The following is an 18,534-nucleotide window of genomic DNA, read 5'->3' on the forward strand; positions in this document are numbered from 1 at the left end:
AGTTCTCTACGCCCTCTACCTCCCCCCGCGGACACTATTGCCCCAGAGATCAGCTGGCAGCCCTTATTACCATTATTATGTTATGCCCATAGATTGAATCTACTGCCAGGCTTGTTTAACGAATGAGACAATAACGAGTTTATTTAGTTATATCTATACTAATATAATAAAGCTTACCATAAACACAGACAGTTTCGTGGTGTAGGATGTCAGCAATCACAGCGTATTTTAAAAATATTTTCTCTAATAAAAAGCCGTACACTTACGACGCACTTTAGGCAACATATTTTCACGCCATTGAAATTATTGGGTAAATTGATTGGAAAAAACCTTCATATGGGTAAGGGAACAAAAACTATAAGCTGCCAACATAAAGGTAGCAAGGTTATTATGGTAACGGTAATTTTGATAATTGAGAATTTAATAAACGTAAACAATAAAATCAAGTTTTTATAATTTCATGCGCATGAAGCCGCACGGGAACAGCTAGTTGAATTATAAATCTTAATAGATTCTGTCTTAACTGTTAGAAATAGATAAGATTGCAATTACCGTTTCTTAAGAGAATTTTGAACTAAGAGGTCACAAGACAATGACCATTTAGTACGTAAGCCTCGTTTACCAAAAACACGTTGTAATGTCCTCATATTTACACGATTGATGTAAAAAATGACGGTAAAACGAAACATTCCTCGTTTAATCCGAGCATTTTTGTAATGCCATCAATCAGTGACAACCGACGGAACCTAAATTTGGACCTCGACATAAAAATGTATTCGATGTCGTTACTTTCATTTATATTCGTTCTTCGGAACACAATCGGTTCAGTCTGGAGATAAATTTAAATAGAAAATGGATTCCATTAAGTATTAAGCGAAAATGTGAATAAATCGATTTTAATTACAAGATATCAGTCTTTGCAGATATGGACAAAACTTAAAAGATTGTAAGTCTCGATTCTACCTTTTAATTGAACGATATAAATTTATAAAGAATAAAAGCTAACCTCCGATATGCATGTAGTTTTAATTCCACGAAAAGACATCAGTAAAAAAGACACACATAGAGCAAAGTAATAAACTAAAAGCTCAAATAAAGTTGTAAAACTGATGATATCCTTCCTTATTTATTATTTATGCTTTCGCAGAAACTTTTCCATAAAGAGCAATGTTACGAACACAATTGTCACAAAGCACGTCAAGGTGGAGTTTGATTTATGTAGCGGTGTTCTTTGAGGAGTTTTAAAAAGGAATGGAACGGTGCGATAAGTCACGCGAACGAGCCAAAATTACAACTAATTTCTGCTTCTTTCAAATACATTTAATTCGTATTCAAATAATACAATTTTGTATTTGTTCATGAACCAATAACTAGTGCATAGAAGCATAGATTGTAGTCGAAATTATGAAAAGTGTAGCGAGATCTTTTGGAGTTTGGTCAGCATATTATTCAATTGTCCTAAATCCTTTAAACTAAGCCTAAATAGACGTCATAGAGAAAACGTCTAATAATTTATTTGTGTATAAAACAAAAACGTCACCAATCACAGAGTAATCTCCGAGTAGTACAAAGGTAGCGACACATAAAAGGTAATATATTCAACGGGTGGTGATTACACCGTGTAACAAACTGCCCTGTGACGGAACGCCGGTGAAATTGGCCGGCCGCGCCGCTCCGCCGCTACCGCCGAGCTTTTCATTATCAACTTGGAAATTTAGGGCGAGAGCAAACAGGAGGGACGGGAAACGAGGAAATTACACCCTGACGTTTTTATATTGCAAAATGTAGCTATGTATGAGATTGACATTAGTATGATATTCATTAAAACTTCATATTTAAGACTATTATTCAATAGGTTTCGTCCGCGGGGAATTAAAAAAAAAAAACAAAAATAAGTAAGTCTATGTGTTCTTCCACACCATCCTCTACGTCTAGGCCAAATTTCATCGAGATCCGTTGAGCCGTTTAGGCTACAAACTCTAACAAACATCCATCAATCTAAACTTTCGCATTTATAATATTGGTAAGAAGTAAGATGTATTTACATAAACATTGCCGTGCGAATATTGTTGGTTCGTAGTGTAATTTATAAAAGTTGTGAAACAATATTAATAGTTTATAATAGTTTGGTGACAAACATACGAACGGTGACGCATAATACATGTTAAAGTAAGCACTGACGTAAGTCTCTAAGTGTAAACACTCCTTTATGGATACAAGATCATTTTTTTTACTAAATATGACATCACAAAAGACAAAAACAGCGTATAAAAGATAACCATTTAAATAATATTTAAGGTCATTATTTTATTAAAAGCAACTAAACCCTTTACTAACATACTATTAATGGCAAGAACAACTGCAAAAAAATACATCTTCATCAACCTGCCCTTTTCCCTACGGAGTATCATCTAATCGTCCATACATCTCTATCAGCTGCCCTCAATTCGCTCTCTTATGCATATAATTTTTCATACAATCTTACTCATATTAAATGTTTGTTAGAGTTTGTAGCCTAAACGGCTGAACGAAGCTGGACGAAATTTGACATATGTAGATGTAGAGTGTAGTCTGGAAAAACACATTGGCTACTTTCTTTTATTTTTTTATTCCACGCGGTCGAAAGCTAATTCATGCATATTTTCTTAATTATTCTACTTTATTGTATTTGTTTGAAACTAATTATGACAGAAGTTTGTTATGGCAAAAAGAAGAGTCTTAAATATAAGTTCTAAAATAGTACATTTTTCATGATATCAAAGATTTGTCACGAGAGGTTAGCAGCTACATTTACTAAATTCAAATTCCCGTTAGGACAAATCAAATCGAAATCGTTTTTGATACGTTAACTGCCATTGCCAATATAAAAATCAAATAAAACTATTCCAGTGTCAATAAAATGAAAACTTTATCATCAATGTTAAATGGATTACACAGATTTTTATTTTCATTGCTCAAAAATGTCCGAATTATTTACGTTAATCTTTTGCCTTTTACTATTTCTGCTTTTTTATTAGAATAACGTATTTATAGCAATCATACTAATCATACTAATACTAATATTATAAATGCGAAAGTTTAGATGGATGGATGATTGTTAGAGTTTGGAGCCTAAACGGCTGAAGGGATCTCGATGAAATTTGGCATAGATGTAGAGGATAGTCTAGAAGAACACATAAGCTACTTGCTATTGTTTTTTTTTATTCCGCGCGGACGGAGTCGCGGGCAAAAGCTAGCAATTTATAATTTTTCGAATTTGATTAACAAAATTAAATAAGTATGCTTATTACCTTATTGAATATCTTATCAACCGTCTTTGTAAAAGTATGTAGTACGATTTATAAAATTAGTTAAAACCAAATAAATGAGTTGGATCAATAGTAGCATATTTTGAGTGCATTATTAACCAGAATTTCAATAGCGGATCTTGTATATTGAATAGAAGGGCGCAACAGGTCGTAAACTGCGGTCACAACTGTAATTACATCGCATTGTTTTACTAATACGTAATCTAATAGCTTTCGGTTCGCAGACGCGCAACGCACGTTGCATACTTCCCCGTCTGTTTGTATTATCTAGGGATATAGCTTGCTATCAATATGAGCTCATACGTTATAAATAGTATTAACTATCATACTGATATTATAAATGCAAAAGTTTCGATGGATAGATGTTTGTTACTAGGAATCTTCAAAACATCTTTAAGTTGCTCGATTAAATTTGACAAAGGCTTAGGTCACAGTTTGGACAAATAGACTATTTACGATTTTTATCATTGATGTAGTTACGGGTAAAAGCTTTACATTTTTAATGTGGTTTCAAACGGAAGCGATTCTTATTCGAAGACATAATTTGATACCAACAGATATAATTGGTACTAGTTTAAAAATACGAAGGTATATTAATTTTTCTATCATACCGCATATTCAAATGTCATAATAATGTTTTAAATACCACATTAATTACATTTAATACATATTAGAAGACTTCGCAGTTTCATGTAGACATTAATCACACCTATGTAATAGTAAATTGCATAAAACACCTATAACCAACTATAATACCAATTCTATAGTTGGTTATAGCTGTTTTATGCAATCATCAAAGAAATGTTAAACAATGTAAATATACCAACGGTGTGTATAGTTATGTTTTGTAAATTAAAACGTCCACCAATTCGGGCTTTCATCTTTAGCTTCGTAAATAACGTTCACTTTGATGTGTCCCACAAAGTTTGCTGGAATAAGCAAAATGTTACGTTGATGCTTTCATTACATGCATTCTTATGTCTATTACTATCTAACCAGTTATATCCGAACTTCAAATTAAAGCTAAATAATAGACAACAGTTATCTACTATCAACAATCAATCTGTCTGATAAATTTTGCTGATATATGTTAACAATATTAAAATCGAATCAACATCTTTAAGTTTAATAAACTGCACTTACATGTAAAACCAATTTAATTAAATAACATTACTGTTTAAGTGTTCAAGAGCTTTTCACAACCAGACCCTTGCTAACTTTTAAAGACCTTTAATTTCGTATCGCAAATTTCGGGGTTATATTAAATGTTAGCCTAATGAGGCGATCACAAAGCTTTTCAAGCATTACATCGGTATTGAAAAGTAAAGTAAGCTTTATGACAATAGAAACTTTTTCCCTGGGGGCAGATCAATACTCGTGCGGGTCTGCGGGGACGCAGGCCGGTCGACCTTTACAAAATCCGAACAAACCCCACAACATAGTGCCCTCTCTTCCTGTACCAAATGTTCGACTCGCTAAAAAGTTGAAGAAAACAAAGAAAAAACACGACTTTTAATCACGCACGTATGTTTTTTTTTGTATTTTATAGGACGGCAGCCCAGAAGTTTTTCTGTAATTTACAAAAGTTGACTGTAGAGGTTTTGCGGTAGACATTGAGTTATATTTAAAATAAGAGAATTTAAGATAAAAATTGTCAAATTATTTAAAAAAATTGTTATTTAAAAACTCCAATATCATTTGTAGAACTTGCAGTATAGACTGTTCAACCATAAAATCATAAACACATGCTACAACTAGAGCTTCATTGTATCCATTATAACAATAATAAATTTCTTAAAAATACGAATGAACATAAAAGCCTGACTAGCACACAGAGAACGAATTGTCGACAAACAATCAGGCTCAGAGCACATTGTGGCGGTTATAAACAGACGGAGTTTGAGACCCTCGGCGTCATTTGCTAACATAATAGTCACAGATGTAAACACACAAAATACAGTTACAATTTTACTGACCTTGACTTCAAGTCTTTGGAATGTCTTTATATTGCTGCATTTAAAAAAAATAAGAGTAGCTATCAACACTGGTAATGAAACACTCTTAAGAAACGAACAATCGCAAAAAACTTCAGATGTCTTCCTAGGAATTTAGGAAAATCTATATTTTAGCTTAGATATACAAGTTATTTAAATTGCCACATCATCACTAATAGTTTCGTGTTCCTTATAATTTTAAATGATAGCTAATCCATTAATACAACAGTTATCGGGTATTCCACTGTTTTTATGTTATACTTGTTCAGAATTCATTCGCGGAAGCAAAGAATTCGGTTACTATTTTTACATCTCTTTGAAAATCTCTGATTCATTGGTGAGGTGCACATGGCAACAGGTCAACGTCTTATAACGAAAATAGAATGCACTGGCCCATGCGCTCCTGGTCCATGTCTCTCCGCGTGCCTTCAACGAATCGTTTCGACGTCATTAATATGTCAACTGTTATCAATATACGACATTTATGGTAGCCACACCACACACGTGTTACCATTTACTACTTCTTGAACAAAGGTGACAAAAGTGACGATTAACAGTGATAAATCTACACATTCAGCTGTCTTCACAATTTATCTCACAGAGGTGAGGATGGTTAAATTTCTAGCAAACAGAACGACTTTAAAATTGTCTGTAACAAGCTTAACCAGAGTTAATAACTCGTACGCAAAGTGTGGCCACAATAACGACCTCAAAATGTAGCACACTTTTCATTTGAAGTAATTTAATAGTCGCCTAGCTCGCGGTCTGGTCCCGGCCCCTAACCTATCAAGCCTCTATGAGCTTCATTACGAACGCGGGTCGTCGAACTGCCGACCTATTTTTACATAATTAATGGGCAATTTTCTTTTTACAATACATCGTTTGGATTGCTATCGTAGTGGTATGAAACACGTTAAAGTATGTCAAATCTATATGTGAATATAGAATAGTGAATTTGACAAGCACACAAAAGTTATAGGAGATTATTCAATACATTTTGTTAGAAAACAGGAGCAAGATGCAACGTGACGTATAGAGAGAACTGCTAACAATTATTGAACCTGTTTCCGGAAAATTTTAATTTAACATAAATAAGACTTGTAAATAAGGCGACATAAGTCTCGGCTTAACGAGAAATTTCAAAAGCGTCCTAGATTGATACGGATATACAATGTGAAATAATGTTAGTCTAAATTACGTGACGCGTCGAGAATTTCACGAATTTCTGAAATTGTAGCACCAAATTAAACTTTCAAGGAGACGAATGAAGGGGGAAGATCTACCTACCCTACATATATAATAGTTGGATGTTTCATTACAGAGAAGTAAGTTTGTTTTATGCTGTTGACGAGATTATATTACTAAAACTCAATGTTCATTAATACGTCCGTTAATTAAGATTGAAGTATCGAGTATAAGTGAACATTGGAGTAACATAATTAATTTATTAATTTGATTCTATAATAACTAAAATTTTTGGTTTTAAAATAGTATGAGTTTCAAATAATCGTTCTTGTTGTTTATTGTAATTGATTTGACGAATTTAATTTGACTTTTAAGTCAGTCACATGTCGCTACCCATGACAATATACAATTTAAAATTAATTACGGAGCAACTAGAACAAGAACGTAGCGTGACACAATTACCTGCAGGCGTTAATATGTCCTTCAAATCCTCGATAATCAGAAACGGTGTCATTACGCCGGAACTCCTGTGTACACACGGGACTATATATTAACGTTATCTCGACGTTTTGTCTATACGGCGCCAATTCATCACTGTCTAGACGGAATAACGTCCGCCGCCTGCATTAGCGAAAGTGAATTGATTCAGCGAGAAAAAATTTTATGCTCTCTTATCTCACGCCATTTGTCAACCGATGTCACTCAAAGATTCGAACAATTTGATACAAAGTGTACACTCAGTTGTTTTTTTTTATAGAAATCAGGTCATTTAACGAAGAAATAGTTTAACATTAACATTGTATTTCCTATAAAAGTAATTTGTTAACCATTACTGAGTTTCCAAATATATGGATACAATAAAGTTTGTATGACAAAAACATGGACATAACTTGAAATTTACTATTTTATTCTGGTTCTTTTCATTTTAATAAGATGCATAGAATAGATCCAGAAATATAATTTAAATTTTTACAACCGATTTTCCCATTTTTTGTCGTCATAACTAGTTATATTACGCGAAACGAGAGTCAGTGACCTAAATACGTAACTAGTTTTATATGACGGGAAAACATGTGTAATAGAGCATATTTTCATTCATAAAAAGAGTCATAAAATTTATGTCACATGTTGTGTTGTGATGTGAAATTTTGCGATAGTATTATTATATTGCAGGGTGTTCCCGTAATGAAACACGATCCAAGTCCATATGCCGAGCACAACAAAACAGTATTGTCATGATTTGAATAGCTTCTAACTACAATACGCTTGAGTTTCCACCTATTTGTTTAAAACAATTAAATTCAAGGATTACATTAATTTAAAAAGCGTCGGTGGCTCAGTGGTTTAAGCACTTGACTTGTAATCTACAGGTCTTGGGTTCGAATCTGATTTTCAATTTTTCGAATTTTCATATGTACATAATTTACCCGACGTTCTTACGATGAAGGAAAACATCGTGACGCATCCTGCACATATCGGCGAAGAAATTCAAAGATATGTGTCAGCACTGGGCCAGCGTGGTTGACTATGGCCTAGTCACCCTAATTTATGGTAGGTCCCGAGCCCCTCGGTGGGGATGTATAGTAAACTGGTGATAATGATGATGATGATTGTATTAATTTAAAAGTAATTAACCAAATAAAGCGTTTAAAGATTTGGTTTGTTTTCGAATAATGACAATTAAATAGCATAACCCCGGATATCCTGAAAGTCACCAACTGTACGGATCTAAACTATAATAAATGTTCCAATGCGATACTTCAACCGGGAAACTAACACGTGACTGCGGAGTGAAATGTACGATTCATGGAGTATAAGGCCATGTACACAATATACACGAGCTAAGCGCTGCGTGCGGGCTATATTCATAAATAGCTTACGTTTCGACACAGATTTATCCGTGGTAGAGAGATAGGATACAATATTTATACACTTTCATATTCTAATCGGTTGATTTAGTAATTAAAGTTAATGTTGATTGATTAGAGATTTTTTTTCTCTCTTGATGTGGATTAAGCTTAAAGTACATGGGGTAACATTAACAATCGGTTTTTGTACGCTAACGACACGAGACATCTTTGACGCCAAACCATATTGCAATCGTTTGCATTTTCTTTCTAACAGCCACAAGTTCAGCTTTATTCAAATATAGATGGTAGCCCGACTAGAAGGTGACAAAAATCATTTAAGCAAGATTAAAAAAAATTCTTTCTACAAACATGACATACATCTACAAAATTATAGAGACAAATAGTCTCTATTATTAACGTATATTTTAACATCCTGCTAGTATCGTCAGAAAAATTGTGAGAACTGCAGCTCCTAAAATGTCTATTTGAAAACGTGACTAGCGATGTTATCGTTTGAAAGACGCACGTCGAAAATAAAATATTCAAGTGTAAATTCAGCAACCGGTTCGAAACAAGTTACACGACCTTGTGAAGCGACCACTGTCTAATTATTGTTATGAGAATATAGATTATCCTATATTCCCAAGTTTCTAGTTTAACCAAATTTAAAAAGTTGAACAACAAAATATACAAAGCAAATTATATTAGTAAACGGTGCAGGTAATATGCATGTAAACCACTAAAGGAATTGTGAACGGTATTCCTAAAGACCACTAATGGCTGCTCATCCACTTGACAGGAAAGCATCTCCGTCCGCGAGTCACCAATCAACCACTGCACCGTTTTAAAATTAAACATTCCGTCTCGCTGCTGACTTGGAAGTAATTAAATTTTCATGGAAAAAAGTACAAATAAAAGCGTTCGTACAATTTGCGTTGTAATTAACCTTAATTGGAGTACCTAGTATTCATTTGAACTACCCAATTCTTTGGCTAGGAAAGCTTCTTTGGGAATGTATTGTGTTTATTTATGTAATAATATGAAAATATAGCATTTGTCTGATGCAGAGTGTTGAAGAGATGTAAGTGCTATGCCATACCACCCATGCCAACGACCTCAATACAGTTGTTCGCGATCAAATTGATTAAACGTTATTAGGTTGCGAGACTCCGCGCGCGCCGCACGCAGTATGTCGACGCTCTCTAATAGGTTTAATTGGCGTACCCCAGTACCATCTGACCGGCGAAGTCGAACAATATGTGTCGTCACCAATTAACATAATGATACAACAAGAACACCCAGATGTTTACAGTCGTAAGAGAAGATGAAGACATTGTTGTCGTTAAATTAACTGTCATATGCAGATCTCCTTTGACATTCCTTAACAAGAATTACATAGTTCCAAGTTACTAATAAGGTGTCATTTTTTTACTTTGCTCATTTAATGATTATTTATACAACTTTTACCTGCTATATATTATAAAGAACTAATCATCTAAAGATTCTTTCAAACAAATGTTGATTAGACTATCGTTAATGATATGCAAATAAATAAACTACCTACCTATCTACCATTACTTTCGTAACGCACTATCAAACTAACTCGTTAGTTCAAGTGTTCGGTTGAAATTAATTGGTTAATCCGTTTTTATGAAGACTTGCGTACCCATTGTCATTACCTTTCACGTGTGTCAATATCGACGGTTAATTAATAACGATGGTCTCATCGAGAAACAATGGATCGATCCCCGATACAGGTGACATGAGGATTATAGCAACCGCAACGCACACTGCGCATTTGCACACAGCTGTGACTAACATACGCTACAGTATCATGTGACAGGAACACAAGAAACTTGAGGTATAAGACAAAAGTATAGTAATGTGCTAGGACTTCATTTAATCGACGAAATTTATACAACGAACGAAACGACGAAAGATGTGTCCGAACTGTTGCAAATAGTACTAAAACATATATTTGATCTCCGTTATCAAAATAAAAGTTAGGACTACGTAATCGATGCAAACATTTTAATAACAATAAAGTCTTTGTAGCAAAAAGTTCCATGGTTACCTTAAAAGTATAAGTCACTTACAAAAATGAATGTATACGAATAAATCTTATCTAGATGAACTTCTGATCTTGGATAAGCACGTTTAAAAAAGTACGACAGTGCAAATACACAAAACAAGTCGTGGTGTAACTGCGCCAGCGCATCGAAAAGCTTAAAATAGAGGTTGAGTCATCCGGCGGAACCGGCGCGAGGAGCTACGGTGAATACGAACTTTGTGTTGCTCTATTTGTTTAGCGAGATGCATTGTAAGCCGGGATTAGACATTGTTGATGAGGTAACAAATGTGTTACTCAGAATTGATTGTGTTAGTTTTATACGCACTTAACCTCTGCTTTAGATGAAGCATATTTGAATTATACGAACACAAACGACGTTAAGTCAATAACAAATCGGCATAGAATGCATGCAACTTAATAAAACTTTTTGTCACTATTTTATGTGTTTCAAACGTTTTGATTATTCTTTTAAACGAGATTACCTTGAGTTAAAAACCTTGAATGAACGGTAAAGTAAAAGAACACATAGCATACTAATTCTGACATTCCGCTAAGCTTTGCACACTTTGTGTATGAAAGCACCTTTGAAGGCGAGGGCAGACATTAAATTTTAAATGCGTCCCCGCAGCCATAAGACACGTCGCCTCGCCGAGCTCTCCATAAGCGCGGCAAATTGTCAAAGGCCAAGTTTGTTTGTTAGCGTAGTCATATTGTTAGTTTCACACGAGGACAGACAATGAGGTAGACCAGTATGACCGTACAGCACTGCTGTTGTTTGAACACACATTACTATTTTTACAGCGAATATGCGTTCAAATACTGCGCTGTCGACTTCACGCCCTTCGTATTAAAGTTGCAAACAACCGAGAATAGAGAAACGAGTGCTTGATTCCGTTTAGAGTAACCAGCCCTGATAACTCGACTGTACCTAATATGGCAAAAGCCGTAGATCCTTTAACGAGCCACTGTCCACAGGAACTGAAGTTTTTCCTTTAGCTAAAGAAACCCATCTATTTCCGATGTGTTCGTTCTAAGGTTCCAAACGTAAGAAAAAGAGGATAATGATGAGAATACATTAACATTGAGCTCTTTCTTTTGTAGATTTATAACGTATTTCTCAACGTCAGACATCATTAAAGTTACCTTTGCTAATTGGATACGTTTACGTTTTAAAGCCGTTTTTATGACTTAGCAAATAACGGATTATTACTACAAGTATTGTTTTTAACTACAAGACAAATTGCCTGATGCATGCATTTATTAAAAAAGATTGTAAATATTTTCTAAAAAAAGTTTATGAATACGAACTCAACCATTGCAGAGTGACGTCTACGACAGTACTACTCTCTACAGTACTAAAATTATTAATTACGCCATGACGCTTAAACATGATTTTTAATAAATGAATTCTAAAGTACATTTACATTCATCAACGATCACTTATCTATACCATTCAAGATTTATGTTAAAGAATGACACAAGTTGTTAGGCTTATCTCAGCAACGGGTCGTAGGCGACACGAGCGCCATTATCAATGTCAAGCTGTCTGACTTGGTAAGTGTTGATAGATGCCTTCACGACGCTCCAACTATAAGAAACAAACACTTTATGTGTGCCGTTTTTAAATAATGAAGCATTTACTTCTAAATAGCTTTCGCCCGCGACTCCGTTCGCCTGTAATTAATAAAAAAACAGAAAACAAGCACCTTATATGTTCTTCCACGCTATCCAAATTTTAAACCTATGCCAAATTTCATCGAGATTCGTTCAGCATTTTAGGCTACAAACTCTAGCAAACATTCATCTAAATTTTGTCGTTTATAATATTATTATTTAGTAAGATATACAGCGATACGTAGATTGATTTTTTTTAGCAGTTTTGCTACTGACAAGGTTAGTCAATTGCTCACTTATTTTGCAAAATCATCGCCGAACTGTGTCATAAGCAGCCATAAGCTTCCACTAATGCCTTCTTATCATTTTGTTGACAACGCCGTTTGACGTATTCTGTTGATGAAGGGTTAGTTGTTAATGCAAGATATATATTGACTTATGTAGTCGGTTACCCGGTGCATTTATTTGACGTTGATCGATCAGTTTGCAGATCGTTTTGGAGCAAGGTTGCACATCCGCTGATACCAACATCCGGTCTTACTACGCGAAAGCACTCGGAATATCTACGTTCAAATAACAAACACGGAATTTAAAGATGAAATAGGACATATTAATAGTAAAAATTATACCAAACTTTCTGTATAGATATTAAAAAAAAGATTGTCTTAGATTATTGTCTTAAGATTATTTTAAAACCCATTGAAAATTCCCTAATTTACAATTTGCAAATTTAACTTTTCCTAATTTCGCGATAGTACTCTCAGAGGGTTAGCAAATTTTTGCGTCCTCCTTAAAGGGCCGCTGTCAAAGAATTTTTAAGACAAAAGTCGTTCATTATGTGAAAAAATGGGCGTCGCTTTGTTACTCATTTTTAAGATTAAATAATTTAACAAAACTGCGGCAAAGACAACAAAAAGTTACCTCAAAGATGACAAATTGTAACAGGAAATTATTTTGATAAGCAACAATATGAAAGTAGACGTTTTTAAATATTAAAGGAACAAGATAGTTGTGAAAACGGTACCCTATATTTAGACAGACTGACACACGTGTTTCATTTCATCTACATTCAAACACGTCTTCGTGAGTTAAGATATTCTTTATATAGATTTTTGGTAAATCACAGACAGATTGAATCGATCAAAACGTAGCTGCAAACTACTATAGCGAGACTTATCTTACAAACATTTACTACTCACAGTATCTCCATATTTAACATTTATTTTAAGTAAAATCATATATCATATAATCATATAAATATTATAAATACGAAAGTTACGATGGATGGATGGATGTTTGATAGCGTTTGTAGCCTAAACGGCTGAATGGATTTCGATGAAATTAGGTATAGATGTAGAGGATAGTCTGGAAGAACACATAGGCTAATCATTTTTGTTTTATTTAATTCCACGCTAACGGAGTCGCGGGCGAAAGCTAGTCATTTATAATTTTCAAACGCCTTATAGTTAGTTGGAAATCCAGGAAAAAAACTTAAAAACATTGTATGTTGTTGGTTCTGACATATAAATCGTAGTGAAGAAATTCATGGAGCGCAGTCACGCGTCAAACGAAGAAAGTGGAATTGACGAGAAATGACAGTTGATTCTGGAGAAATAAATCGAAAACGCGCAACAAATACAGACTGATAAATATAACTTCAACAAAGTGTGGAGAATTACAGACGGAATATACATAAGGAAGAAAATAACGCTAAGGAGATTTAGAAGAATAAAAACATTTCCAATTCCACTTACATAAGTATTGTTTTATCTTATTGAAATAAGACAATTACATAATTATTCCTCATCTACTTATTCATTCTTGATCCTCAAACAATATATAATTTATCAAGTAATCCATTCTTTCAAAATTTGATCACTAACAAGATAGCGAATAAAATTATGTAGATTAAAGTACTGGGAAAAAATATTGAAGCATCACTCGATGTTGCTTTAAATATTCTACGTCCCTTTTTGAAATTATTATAAAAGGAATTCATAACAACGGGATGAAAAGGCCGTGAAATTGCTTTAGACCATTAAGCGACGATGAAAAGTTGGAGAATTGCGAGAAAATTCGCTTTTTACCGTCCATTAGATACGTAACAGTAATGTTAAAACTTCGTTGTCGATAACGGCATGAGAAAATTCCATAGCTTCCATACCAGCGCTATCGACTTCCAAAGCGATACTGACAAAACTTATTAGTTTCAACCGTTTATTGACATTTTTGATAAATATAGAAGAAAATCACATCCTATTTTCTTTTAAGGATACAATACTGTAGACTGCAGTGACAATCTCGTTACTGGAGTGCTTTTCTCATGCTTTATTTATGTCATAAATAATAAATCCTGAAACATTTGCCTTGATATCTTTCTACACTTGCTAGTCGTCTTGGGCTCAGGGCCGTTCATTATTAAGGCTCCAGGATTCTTCCTCGATTTAATTAGTTAATAATTAACGTGTATTATAATTTGTTTCCTGAATTATTTGTATAAAACAAAATGTTTATTTCGATTAAGTAAAGAAGCTTAAAGAAATTTCAAGCAAATTAATAATTACCTACAACCTACATTACCTTACCCTAGACAGAAGAAAACCCTTGTAAAAACAAAAACCATTCATTGTAGTGAAGGAATCTTTTAGAGTAGAAAACTTTTTGCCTTATTACAGAACAACGTATGAATAAAAGATTCCCCGGAGTACTAGTGAAAAAAAAACTGAGAATATTATATGAAAAAAGTTGAACAGAATGTTCTCTTGTACCTATTTTTCTTATTGTGTAGCATTTGGATTGCTTAATCTGGTGGATACGAATAGTCCAGTCCTTGTCTGATTTATTTCTACAGTTAGGTTTTATTTCATATTACATTTTTAATTCGACAATTCGGATACAGTACGGGATGGATGAATCGCATGTTACAAGGAGAACGTTAGTTATGAGTGTGTAAGGGTACACCGGTAGAGGTAGACCTAGAAAGAGGTGGATGTACGAGTATTGCGTGAAAGGTGACATGATCATAAAGAGAGTGATGATAGAGATGACGTGTGATAGAGTTATGTGGAGGACAAAAACCTGCTGCGCTGACCCTATGGGAGTAGGATAAGGAGGATGATGATGAATTGTTCGCTTAGCTTTTGTCTGTTAAAAACCAACTGAAAACTGTATAGCTGAAAAAAAATCGATGGAATAGATATACTGTGTTGATGTAAAACTAATCTGAGAAATTTGTACTTGTTTACGATCGAATGACCTTCCATTGTTTTCTGTACCCTCAGTTACAAGCAAAGTTAATTAAGGACAAAAGTGATACGATCGCTTGTCAGTCTAGACTAGACATATATTATGTAACCAAATATTTCAACAACATTTTACCTTAATTAAATTCGCAAATTGCTCATTTAATGGCTTACAATGTAGTTGAAGGCTTTTATAAATTACTGAATAAGTGAGTACTTGTCCTGTCCCTATCAAATTGGAATTGTCCTCTATTTTACTCCTCTTTGACATGAGTCTAATGTTACGAGGTATGGAATACTGTATGAATTATACATATTTCAGACAAAATGCAGTCTTTAGTTTTATCGAAGAGTGAGATGTCTTGTTTTTTTTTAATCAAACGCCTAGATAATGTGATATAAAGCAAAAAAAACTCAAGTTTGTTAATAAATTCTGCGATGTAATGAGATTTCAGGATACATAACGTGTTTGAGAGACAAAGTTTCTGTCGCAGTGGCGCACCGGGAGACTCCCGAGACGAGGATTCCTACATTATTAAACCATCTTACGCATCGTCTCCGCAAACAAACACATACATAACTAGTTACATTATTCATTCCTACTGGGAAATGTGCACTGCTTAATTACATTTTTCTGGGTAACAATACTTTAATTGCAAAATACATGTAGTATATCAGTGTCTATTCGTCTAGTTGATTAAAGGAATTTTGTAAAAAAAAAACAATTTGGTAATTTCCATATCCTTCTCTACTCTATGTAGGATGTAAACTAAGTATTCGTAAAATAAGTCTATCATTCGTCGTTTCAATGACTCCATCTAAATCTAGAATTTAACGACAAAAAAGTTTTATTTTATAACGAATTCACACGCTTTAACTTGAGCGTAGATTTAATGAAATTAAGGCAAATTACGAAGGTATATAAGCAGTGGAGCGAGAAGGAAGGACACGGTCCGACACTAATTAAATATTGTCCCAAACGATTCGGATTTAAGGTAAGCTTCCACTAACTTTTTTTTTATATAAGAGAAGGGGGCTAACGAGCGGCGGAAACAGAGGTGGTCAACGACGCCCATTGACATCCGCAACACTAGAGGAACTACAGATGCGTTGCCGGCCTTGGAGGAAATTGTAGGCTCGCTTCTTAATGGACCCTAAGTTGTATTGGTTTGGAAATACCGCAGAAGACAAACCATTCCACAAGCAGCTGTGCGGGGCAGCAAGTTCCGCGAAAACCAGAAGGTTGTAGAATGTCAGCCATGAACAATGGTTAGGATGGTACCTGGCGGTTTACAAAAATGTAATGCTAAGCGCAAATAGAATATACGTATAGTAATGAAATATTTAGCTTCTCTTAGCATTTTGATGTTAAAAACAGTGGAACAAAACGTATCTCATAGTGATAACAAAAATAACTGTCTCCTTTAAGTTATCGCACTTGTACTATAAGAATATAATCATTTTAATGTAACATCTTTATATTTTTATAACGTATGAGAAATTAATTGACAATAATTATTAAAATTAAATTATGCTTTATTCCATGTAGAATGGACTAATTTTAATGAAAGATATGGAAAAGCAGACGACGGTGTTGTTCCACCATCTGGAATCCATCATCTGGTTTGGACTGATGGACGAATCAAAGCGTATGCTCTTATGTGCTATTCTGTGGCCTCGATTTCACTCGTAATTAATTTCACTTTAATTACGTTATGTAAGTTTTCACAAAATATGAAATATTACACCATTAACCTAATAACGAGCGACGAAGAAAAAGAATTAGGGACGTTGAATTTTAATTAATGGAGCTGAATTTTTTTACCTTAAATTCATGTGGTGTTTGTCTCGATGAGTTTGAAATAATTGACCTGTAACAATATAATAATATATTAAAAAACCACATCCATTATTTCGAAGTTTGAGCAACAAAAGATGCAAAACCAAGTTTTGTACAAGTATAAAATATAATCGAATCAATATTGTTAGGAATTCAACGGTTATTGCTGCATAAAACTTGTAACGTGTTTAGTTTTTTGCATAAATATGTAATAGCCAACAGAAACTCTTCGGAGCCTCGGACAGCTAGTTTCTCTATAATTAAAAAAATGTGCAAATATCTCAAATTATCATACAGAGAGCTTAATGATAACCTTTTAGTTTATTTTAGTGCTTATCTAAAAAAATATATTGCAATCGACTATGTTGACATTCTGTATAAATATTATTATATCGGTAATGGCATATTTTTATCAGTACTAAGTACACAAATACAATGAATAGTGTCTTCAACCAACCCTGCACAATTTATATGTAAATCCCTACATGCGTATGGAAATCAAATTACTAACAGTGGAAAAAGGTTTTATATTCGTGTCGCGGGTGTGCAGAGGCCGGAATTCTAAGATGGCGTTCACAATGGCTTCCCTCGAAAACGTCGCGTCAAGTTTATTCACATCGAGACGAGTGCCAGGCGAAGTGCAAAGTTAAAAGTGTTCACTGGAGGAGTTATGATTATAAATGATACAGGGGTTGAACGTATGAAAGGAGTAGACATTTCACTTACTAGCGAGAAGCAAATGGAAGTGCGGAATATCTGTCTGAGGGCACACGCATCATGTATATCTTGGCTATTCGAGGTCTATGTTTTACAAATACATAATATTTTGAGTGCATTGTTTTATATAACAAATGATTATTGTCTGTAATAAATTGTTTTGATAAAATTCGTAATAAGAGGCGTACTGGTACAGACCGCAAAAAATCGGATTTACAAAACAAAAGTTCCATTTTAACTGTAGCTTATTAGCTATTTCGCATTAAATTTAGTTTTAACTTTTTTCTTTATTTGAATCTAACTCAACCCGAAGTCAGAATTCAATTTTTGCTTTTTAATTACCATTATAGTACGAAAAATTAATTAACAGCGCGTAAACCATTCGTCGCAGATTTATAAAGACAGCAACTATTTTTTAACAATTAAGGCTTTAAAAAAAGCAGTACATGAAGCTCGTTATCTGAGACTACGTAACGTGCCGTAATCAAAACTAAACAACAAAGGCCTTTTCGTAGCTCGAACGGGGCGTTCGCTTATGAGATAGCTATCAGCTGTTATCTGCTGCAAAGTGGGTCAGCAGTATAGACACGCGATGAGCTCGAGCTGAATTCGAACAACCGACTTGGTTCTCTTATATACCATGTTTTTTTAAGGAAACGGAAAGGTTGAGTGATTTAACCGAGGTTCACTTGACCATAATTATTGAACTATTG

This window comes from Papilio polytes, unplaced genomic scaffold (genome assembly GCF_000836215.1).
Source record: "Papilio polytes unplaced genomic scaffold, Ppol_1.0 DF823923.1, whole genome shotgun sequence".
Taxonomy (NCBI): domain Eukaryota; kingdom Metazoa; phylum Arthropoda; class Insecta; order Lepidoptera; family Papilionidae; genus Papilio; species Papilio polytes.